This window comes from Arachis hypogaea, chromosome 1 (assembly GCF_003086295.3).
Source record: "Arachis hypogaea cultivar Tifrunner chromosome 1, arahy.Tifrunner.gnm2.J5K5, whole genome shotgun sequence".
Classification (NCBI taxonomy): domain Eukaryota; kingdom Viridiplantae; phylum Streptophyta; class Magnoliopsida; order Fabales; family Fabaceae; genus Arachis; species Arachis hypogaea.
Window position 1 is genome coordinate 3,810,852 of NC_092036.1, and position 10,408 is coordinate 3,821,259.

A 10,408-nucleotide genomic window follows, 5' to 3' on the forward strand; every position below is an offset into this window, starting at 1 on the left:
ATACTACGATATTATTAATTAGTGAGAAAAATAAAAATAAAATATAAAATTCATGCGGATCTCAAGGAAAGTAATTAACTTGATAACTTAGCTTGGGGTAGTAAAATAAAGGGTAATCAATCACGTATATAAAATAATCTTTCTAATATTACGTGTTTGTCCTAAATAGTTTTAATTTAGAATAATTTATTTTAACAAAGGGCCCTGCTACACATACAAGCAAATAACGCATACAATCCTTACAAGTTGGCCCAACTCAGGTTTAATCCACGCGCACTCCCTCCCTTTAAATGGAGCGTCAATTTCACGCGCGTCACTCGAACGATTACGCTTCGAAAAAACCGCTCGTTATGGCTCACTCTTCCTCTTCTCCTTCAAAGATAACACAAATCCTCAAGTTTCGAGCAACATTCCAAACTGAAGAGACATTTGAACTCGTCGCGAATAATAGCAGAAACCATCAACAAAATATTATTCAAGGTACGTTATTGTTTTACTCATCTTGTACATTTTTCACATTTTTGTTTCTGATTTCGAAATCGAAGAACTATGTTTTACTGTTCTTCTATGTTCTTCTAGGTTTTATTGATCTTCTTGTTCTAAGAAATTGAACACATGGTGTAAATATATTTGATCCAATTATAAGTAAATTTTTTTTTCATAATTAAACTCTCTTTGGTGTATTCAAAATGTCTGATTTACAGGTACTATAATATGAAGTGGTGATCCAGATAGATTGGAACCCATATCAGACGGTCTGCATAGAGATCTGCATAATACACCCAAACACAGACTATAAATACACCCGATAAAAAATTAAATTTACACCCCTGCTGCAGATTTTAACCCAACACTATCTGAAAGCCACTTGTTGTCCACAAGACCAAAATTAATTAAACTCTCTCTGGTGTATTCAAAATGTCTGATTTACAGGTACTATAATATGAAGTGGTGATCAGATAGATTGAAACCCATATATGACGGTCTGCATAGAGATCTGCATAATACACCCAAACACAGACTATAAATACACCCGATAAAAAATTAAATTTACACCTCTGCTGCAGATTTTAACCTAACACTACCTGAAAGCTACTTGTTGTCCACAAGTCCAAAATTAATTAAACTCTCTCTAGTGTATTCAAAACGTCTGATTTACAGGTACTATAATATGAAGTGGTGATCCAGATAGATTGGAACCCATATATGACGGTCTGCATAGAGATCTGCATAATACACCCAAACATATACTATAAATATACCCGATAAAAAATTAAATTTACACCCCTGCTGCAGATTTTAACCCAACACTACCTGAAAGCCACTTGTTGTCCACAAGTCCCAAATTAATTAAACTCTCTATGGTGTATTCAAAATGTCTGATTTACAGGTACTATAATATGAAGTGGTGATCCAGATAGATTGGAACCCATATATGACGGTCTGCATAGAGATCTGCATAATACACCCAAACACAGACTATAAATACACCCGATAAAAAATTAAATTTACACCTTTGCTGCAGATTTTAACCCAACACTACCTAAAAGCTACTTGTTGTCCACAAGTCCAAAATTAATTAAACTCTCTCTAGTGTATTCAAAATGTCTGATTTACAGGTACTATAATATGAAGTGGTGATCCAGATAGATTGGAACCCATATATGACGGTCTGCATAGAGATCTGCATAATACACCCAAACACAGACTATAAATACACCCGATAAAAAATTAAATTTACACTTCTGCTGCAGATTTTAACCCAACACTACCTGAAAGCCACTTGTTGTCCACAAGACCAAAATTAATTAAACTCTCTCTGGTGTATTCAAAATGTCTGATTTACAGGTACTATAATATGAAGTGGTGATCCAGATAGATTGGAACCCATATATGACGGTCTGCATAGAGATCTGCATAATACACCCAAACACAGACTATAAATACACCCGATAAAAAATTAAATTTACACCCCTACTGCAGATTTTAACCCAACACTATCTGAAAGCCACTTGTTGTCCACAAGACCAAAATTAATTAAACTCTCTCTGGTGTATTCAAAATGTCTGATTTACAGGTACTATAATATGAAGTGGTGATCAGATAGATTGAAACCCATATATGACGGTCTGCATAGAGATCTGCATAATACACCCAAACACAGACTATAAATACACCCGATAAAAAATTAAATTTACACCTCTGCTGCAGATTTTAACCCAACACTACCTGAAAGCTACTTGTTGTCCACAAGTCCAAAATTAATTAAACTCTCTCTAGTGTATTCAAAATGTCTGATTTACAGGTACTATAATATGAAGTGGTGATCCAGATAGATTGGAACCCATATATGACGGTCTGCATAGAGATCTGCATAATACACCCAAACACAGACTATAAATACACCCGATAAAAAATTAAATTTACACCCCTGCTGCAGATTTTAACCCAACACTACATGAAAGCCACTTGTTGTCCACAAGTCCCAAATTAATTAAACTCTCTATGGTGTATTCAAAATGTCTGATTTACAGGTACTATAATATGAAGTGGTGATCCAGATAGATTGGAACCTATATATGACGGTCTGCATAGAGATCTACATAATACACCCAAACACAGACTATAAATACACCCGATAAAAAATTAAATTTACACCTCTGTTGCAGATTTTAACCCAACACTACCTGAAAGCTACTTGTTGTCCACAAGTCCAAAATTAATTAAACTCTCTCTAGTGTATTCAAAATGTCTGATTTACAGGTACTATAATATGAAGTGGTGATCCAGATAGATTGGAACCCATATATGACGGTCTGCATAGAGATCTGCATAATACACCCAAACACAGACTATAAATACACCCGATAAAAAATTATATTTACACCTCTGCTGCAGATTTTAACCCAACACTACCTGAAAGCCACTTGTTGTCCACAAGACCAAAATTAATTAAGCTCTCTCTGGTGTATTCAAAATGTCTGATTTACATGTACTATAATATGAAGTGGTGATCTAGATAGATTCGAACCCATATATGACGGTCTGCATAGAGATCTGCATAATACACCCAAACACAGACTATAACTACACCCGATAAAAAATTAAATTTACACCCCTGCTGCAGATTTTAACCCAATACTACCTGAAAGCCACTTGTTGTCCACAAGACCAAAATTAATTAAACTCTCTCTGGTGTATTCAAAATTTCTGATTTACAGGTACTATAATATGAAGTGATGATCCAGATAGATTGGAACCCATATATGACGGTCTGCATAGAGATCTGCATAATACACCCAAACACAGACTATAAATACACCCGATAAAAAATTAAATTTACACCTCTGCTGCAGATTTTAACCCAACACTACCTGAAAGTCACTTGTTGTGCACAAGACCAAAATTAATTAAACTCTCTCTGGTGTATTCAAATGTCTGATTTACAGGTACTATAATATGAAGTGGTGATCCAGATAGATTGGAACCCATATATGACGGTCTGCATAGAGATCTGCATAATACACCCAAACACAGACTATAAATACACCCGATAAAAAATTAAATTTACATCCCTGCTGCAGATTTTATCCCAACACTACCTGAAAGCCACTTGTTGTCCACAAGACCAAAATTAATTAAACTCTCTCTGGTGTATTCAAAATGTCTGATTTACAGGTACTATAATATGAAGTGGTGATCAGATAGATTGAAACCCATATATGACGGTCTGCATAGAGATCTGCATAATACACCCAAACACAGACTATAAATACACCTGATAAAAAATTAAATTTACACCTCTGCTACAGATTTTAACCCAACACTACATGAAAGCCACTTGTTGTCCACAAGACCAAAGTTTAGCAGAAAATCATTCCAATTCCTATCAAATGAGTCTTTGCTATGAGAGTTTCATTTTCCCTCTCTGCTACATGTAATCTATTGATTCTTAATCTCGTTTTCCTTTCTATTTGTGCTCCGAACTCTTGTAGAAAAACCTGCAACCTTGGTATAGTTCCTGTAAAATTTTCCAGCATCTTCAAGGGTGGTAAAGGGCATTCCAACCTTCGGAACAAACTGGTCATCAACAACAGAGAGGTTGCAGAATACACCATGTCAAAAACTATAAATACACCATGTCAAAACGAAGCTGGAGTTACAGAGAGAAAAACTAACGTCATTGACGAAGAACAAACCAATGAGAAAGGAGAGGAAAAGAACGATCGAAAAACCAGGGGAAGACGCGCGAGAAGAAGAACGATGAAATTTGAAAAGAAAGAAAACAAAGAAGGAAACAAATTTTTTAAATTTGGTAGTTATACAAACGCGGGATCTTTGTATAGCGCGTGTAAGTAACGTAGGAGTTGCAGCGCGTTTTAGTGGATTAGGCGTTAATGAACTTGTAATAGTTACAAGCCCTAATCGCTTGTATACTAAGCTTTTCTCTTTAACAAAATATTCACCAACAAAATTATACAGATGTCTTAATTCTATTTTAGTTATAAGTATGTCATATTTTAATTTAGATAATTACTCAAATTAGTCCCAAAGATTTTAAAATTGGACATTTTAGTACAAAAAAAAATTAATTCAAAGATCAATCCTCACGATTTTACTTCAGCAACAAATCAGTTTCCACTTCATTTTTCGGCAAAATAATTACTCAAATCAGTCTCCCAAGAATTTTAAAAATAGACATTTTAGTTCTAAAAAAAAATTAATGTACAAATTAATTCCCAACATTTCTCTCCGTTAGACATAACAGTTCTCCGTCCAAAAATAAAATAAAATAATAATAATTATTATTAATTACATAATAATATTGTACTATAATTTTTTGGACAACAATAATGATAAATTTATTTATTAGATTCTTATATATATATAGTCACTTAATAATAATAATAATAATAATAATAATAATAATAATAATAATAATAAAATTATCAGAGATTATTTTACAAGAATTCAAAGTTAAAACTATTTGATATTTTTGTATTTAATATAATAAAAAAATATCATATTTTAAAAAATGTTTGTATTAAAAAAATATGTATTTAATACAAATCCAAATTAAAATATTTTTTTAATAAATATTTTTTAATACAAATATAATTTTTTTTACATAGGACATCTTTTGATTATATTAAATACAAAAATATCAAATGGTTTTAACTTTGAATTTTTTGTAGAATAATCTCTAATAATTTTATTGATTATTATTATTATTATTGTTATTATTGAGTATATATATATATATATATATATATATATATATATATATATATATATATATCTAATGAATAAATTTATCATTATTTATGTTCAAAAAATACAAAAAAATAGTACAATATTATTGTGTAATTAATAATAATAATAATAATAATAATAATAATAATAATAATAATAATTTTATTTTATTTTATTTTTGGATGGAGGAATATTATGTCTAACGAAGAGAAATGTTGGGGGTTGATTTGTACATTAAATTTTTGGGAGATTAAAATGTTCGTTTTTAAAAATCCTTGGGGATAGATTTGGATAATTACTCTGCTGGAAAATGAACTGAAGACTGATTTGTCTACCAAAGTAAAACCTTGAGGATTGATCTATGTACTAATTTTTTTTTTGAGGACTAAAATGTCCAATTTTAAAATCCTTAGAGACTGATTTGAGTAATTACTCTTTAATTTATGTAAATGAAATAAGTTAAGTTCAATTTGTCGATTTATGAATCCTTCAAATTTAATTGAATAAATGACCATTTGTACCCATGAGAGATGAAAATGCTGACATTTGTACCCATGAAAGCTCGAAACTAATCTTGTACCCATGATAGATACTGTCCGTGTAACAAAAGTGTCTTGGCTTGGATCTGAGCTTGGTTCGTGGATTTCCGAACCTACGTGGCACTCCCAAACCCCCCTCCAATCTGAGCCAACCATTCACCATCATCATCTTCATCTTCTTCACCATCATCCCCATCCATCACTGTCTCTTCCCAGCCACCATAACCTCCATCACTATCACCTCAGCACCGCCACAGCCACCTCCCTTCACCACAACCTCCGGCAACAACTCACACCGCCGCGCCACTTTCTTTTCTTCTTCCCCTCTTCTCACCTCCGTTGAGCCCAGAAACCACAACGCCAGCTCCTCCTCTGGCCGCTCAAACCCTTCAATTTCTCATCAGCCTCTTTATACGAAACGGCATACCGATTCTCGGCCACTCTATTCTTCTCCTCTAGCATGTTAATTGCAGACTGTTTCTTCCTTGGAGGTGTTGGAAGCTTATCAGTAATGGCCTTTGAAGGATTTAGACATGCCAACAACTCCTCCGCACGATCCTCAAGATCCATATCTCCATGAATCCTAGTAAAATTTTGAAGAGCCTCCCAAATGTCATCTTCAGGCTAAAATGACTTACTCTCAATGAACTCCTCAGCTTCATTCAACTGACCGGCATTACCTAGAATGTTAATGACCTCCATGTAATGCTCCATGGTGGGAACAATTCCATACTCCTTCATTGATTCAAAGTGCAATAATCCTTCCTCTACAGCTTCTTCCCTTGCACACGCAGCCAAAACCAATGCAAAAGTTTCACTCTTAGGCCATGTCCCTCCCTCCTTCATCTCCTGAAAAACCAACAAAGCATCATCACCAGCTCCATTTTCAGTGTATCCAATGATCATCAAGTGCTAAGAACTCATGTTTCTCTCTGGCATTCGATCAAACACATTGCGTGCAATATTCATGTTACCACATTTTCCATACATTCCAATCAACCTATTGTTCAATTCAACCTCCCCTAGAAACCTCGATCTTCTCAAGAACTCATGAACCCTTTTCCCATACTCAAGCGACCTCGTACCCTCGCACAAATTCAACATGGTGAGAAAAACACCATAATCAGCAACAGAACCTCCGTTTTCCCCTATGTCTTCCATCCCCTGTGTTTTTTCCTGAGTTCTGTTTCTTTGCTTTTAGTTCATTTTGCTTAATTTGGTTAGTTAGAAATGCATGTTAGTGGATTAAGGTTTGTTTTGATTCATGCTGGTGTTTGAAAATTTTGCTGTTTTGATGGAGAGGAGGAGCTGGCGCTGTAGTTTCTGGGCTCAGTGGAGGTGAGAAGAGGGGAAGAAGAAGAGAAAGGGGCGTGGCGGTGTGGGTTGTTGCCAGAGGTTGTGGTGAAGGGAGGTGGCTGTGGTGGTGCTGAGGTGATAGTGATTGAGGTTATGGAGGTTATGGTGATGGTGATGGTGAAGAAGATGAAGATGATGATGGTGAATGGTTGGCTTAGATTGGGGAGGGGTTTGGGAGTGCCACGTAGGTTCGGAAACCCACGAACCAAGTTCAGATCCAAGCCAGGGCATTTTTGCTACACGGACAACATCTATCATGGGTACAAGATTAGTTTCGAGCTTTCATGGGTACAAATGTCAGCGTTTTCATCTCTCATGGGTACAAATGGTCATTTATTCAATTTAATTTATGCTAAAAAATTTGAAATATATAAAGATGACAACATTTTTAAATTGACAGATACCCATTCTGTCCCTACTTGATCGGGACAGATATCTGGTGTGAGGCAAGTTTTGGCAGGACATGGTCTTAAGCAGAGCCAGCCGGATTAAATTTAGGTAATACATATATAATTTTAATATATATAATATATGTAATTATATGTAAAATAATTAGTTAAATAATTAATAATATTATATTATTTTAAACTTTTTATATTATGTATGTGATGATAGTTATATAAATTTTGAAATTTATTTTTATTTGTTATATTTTTTTTTTGTTTACCCAAACGGTATCCGTCGTGGATCTGAGCTCCATTTAAGGGTCTGTCGCTGGCCAATGAGTTGCTACATGCACAAGGCGGGGTTCGAACTCCCAACACTTGCTTAAGCGGTCGACTGAGCTGACCACTCGACCAACCCAAATTGGTTTTTATTTGTTAGATTTTAATAAGAATATGAGCGGATAGGAATAGAGCGGATACTCATCAGATTAGTTTGTTTATTAGTTTAAACGGGTGACTTTACCTCTAAAATTCAGTCTATTCAAATTTCAAGTTAAATGGATTAAGTCCCATTAACCTACAAAAAAGAAAGAATAAAACGGACTAATATGCGAACAAAATTGACGACTTGTTTATTTTTATTTTTATTTTTTTAAAAAAAAGTGCTAATAAAAAAATTTCTCTCAACCCAACTCAAAAACCCAATCCAACAAAAAAAATATTATTTATTTAAGATTTTGAACTTAAAAATAATTTTTTTGTCAAAATATTTTATAAAAATTAATATAAAAAAGTAAATAAATCAACCCATTTAATCTATCAAATCGACCGTAAATAATTTAAAGTAAAAAATTATAGCCCATAAATAAAATATATTTAAATGGACCAATTCATTCAACGTGTGAGTTTAAATTAGTCATGTTTAAACAGGTTGAGTTGGCCTATTTGATAACTCTAATAGAAATATATGCATATTAGAATTTGCCTTTTTTTTTACTACTCGAACATAAGAGCGATAAGAATTTTATGAAAATTATTGTAAAAGAGCAGAATTAAATAGGATAAAAATACGCTCTTGCTTCTTTATCACCCAAAAAACGTGTAGATCAAATTTTTTATACTAAACACTGCATAGCATCCTATAACACTATTTTATTATTAATATAAAAAATAAATTATCTACATTATCAGAAAATAATATTAAAAAAATATAAATAAAAAATTATATGTAGAATGTCCAAAATATTCTAAATATGATCTTGTAATATCATCAACCATCTTCTGCTCTTTTATGTGTTTTTGCTGATTTTCTTTTTCGTTGCTTTTTTATTTATTTTTTGAATTATATTATGTGTGTATTAAAATTAACTACTAAAATTAATTATTAGCATAAAATATATATTAAAATACAAATAAATATTAAAAATAAATTAAACTATACATATATTTATATATAAATACATTGATGATAATTTTAATAGCTGATTTTAATATATAAATAACATTTTTATTATTTTTTTCTACCATTTTATTCTCTGTTTTGAATTGCCGCACAATAAAAATCAGACACTAAATTAATCATTATGTATTTATATATAAATTTAAAATTACTTTTTATGTGTATTTTATATTTTAATACATATCTTATAATAAAAATTTACATGCAATTATATTCATATAAATTAATAATTAAAAATAATTAAATAATAATTTAACAGATTGAAATCAACTTTATAATTGATTTTTAACTAAATCTGTTTTTTTGTTAAATATTAACTTTATATATATAAACTTTTACCAAATCTTACATATAATTAATTTAATAACTAATTTTTAATATACATCTAAAATAATTGTTCGAGATTAATCACAGAATCAATTATATATCGAATTTTTGCCAACTAAAAGTATGAGTTGGATCAATTATATTCAATTAATTAAGCTATACTATTAAAATTTCAAATCATGTCAGACTAGTCGGTTTAAACTGAAAACTAGGAAATGAGTCGGCTGGCCAGTAAATTCATGCTGATTATTATTGTTATAAAATATCAAAAATATTATTTGTATCATACAAAAGAAATTATTAATTAAAGATAATATTTAAAAAATATTTCAATGAAAATATTTTGATTTAAATTAAACTGAACTACAAAAGAAAACAAAATCATATCTAGTTCAAATCGTTTGATAAAATTCAAATTCAAAATGATTCTATAAAGATTTTGAGGCTTCGTTTCAACTTGATCCGTAGCATCACTTAGCAAAAGGGATCAAGAAAACTGACTCAAATAACATCCTTAGCACAGTTACTTCCATATATGAGTATGCAGATCCTTATCATTTTGAAGATTTATAACAGGGAGTGATTCATTTCAGTTCAATTTGGATCCATCATTAGTCTAGCATAATCCACATAAGATATAACCTATAACTATAAAAGAACATTTCTTTCCAGTTACAACTGCTACAAAAGAAATAGAGCCTTAAATCTTTTCGACCATGATAACAGACCTTAAATAGGAGCTGGCTTTATATATGCCAACTATTGTAGGATTTAACCAACAATGGAAACAGAATTTGGAGTACCACAAAAGCAGGATTAAGGTTCTATGGTAATACCGTATTCATGTAAATTGATAATTAAAAATAATAAAATAATAATTTAATAAAAATATTAAATTATCTAACAATTTTATATAAAAATAAATAAATATAAATTTTTATCATATTTTATATACATAACTGATTTAATAATTAATTTCTAATATATATCTAAAATATCTTATTTGTATCGTACAAAAGATATTATTAATTAAGGATAGTATCTAAAGAATATTTCAATAAAGATATTTTGATTTAAATTAAACTGAA

The 10,408-nt window shown here is 31.4% G+C and overlaps 1 pseudogene; it reads right to left on the reverse strand.

Moving 5' to 3' along the window:
• Positions 1-6,122: 6,122 nt before the first annotated feature.
• Positions 6,123-6,953, reverse strand: LOC112711132 (pentatricopeptide repeat-containing protein At2g15690, mitochondrial-like; annotated as a pseudogene).
• Positions 6,954-10,408: the final 3,455 nt, after the last annotated feature.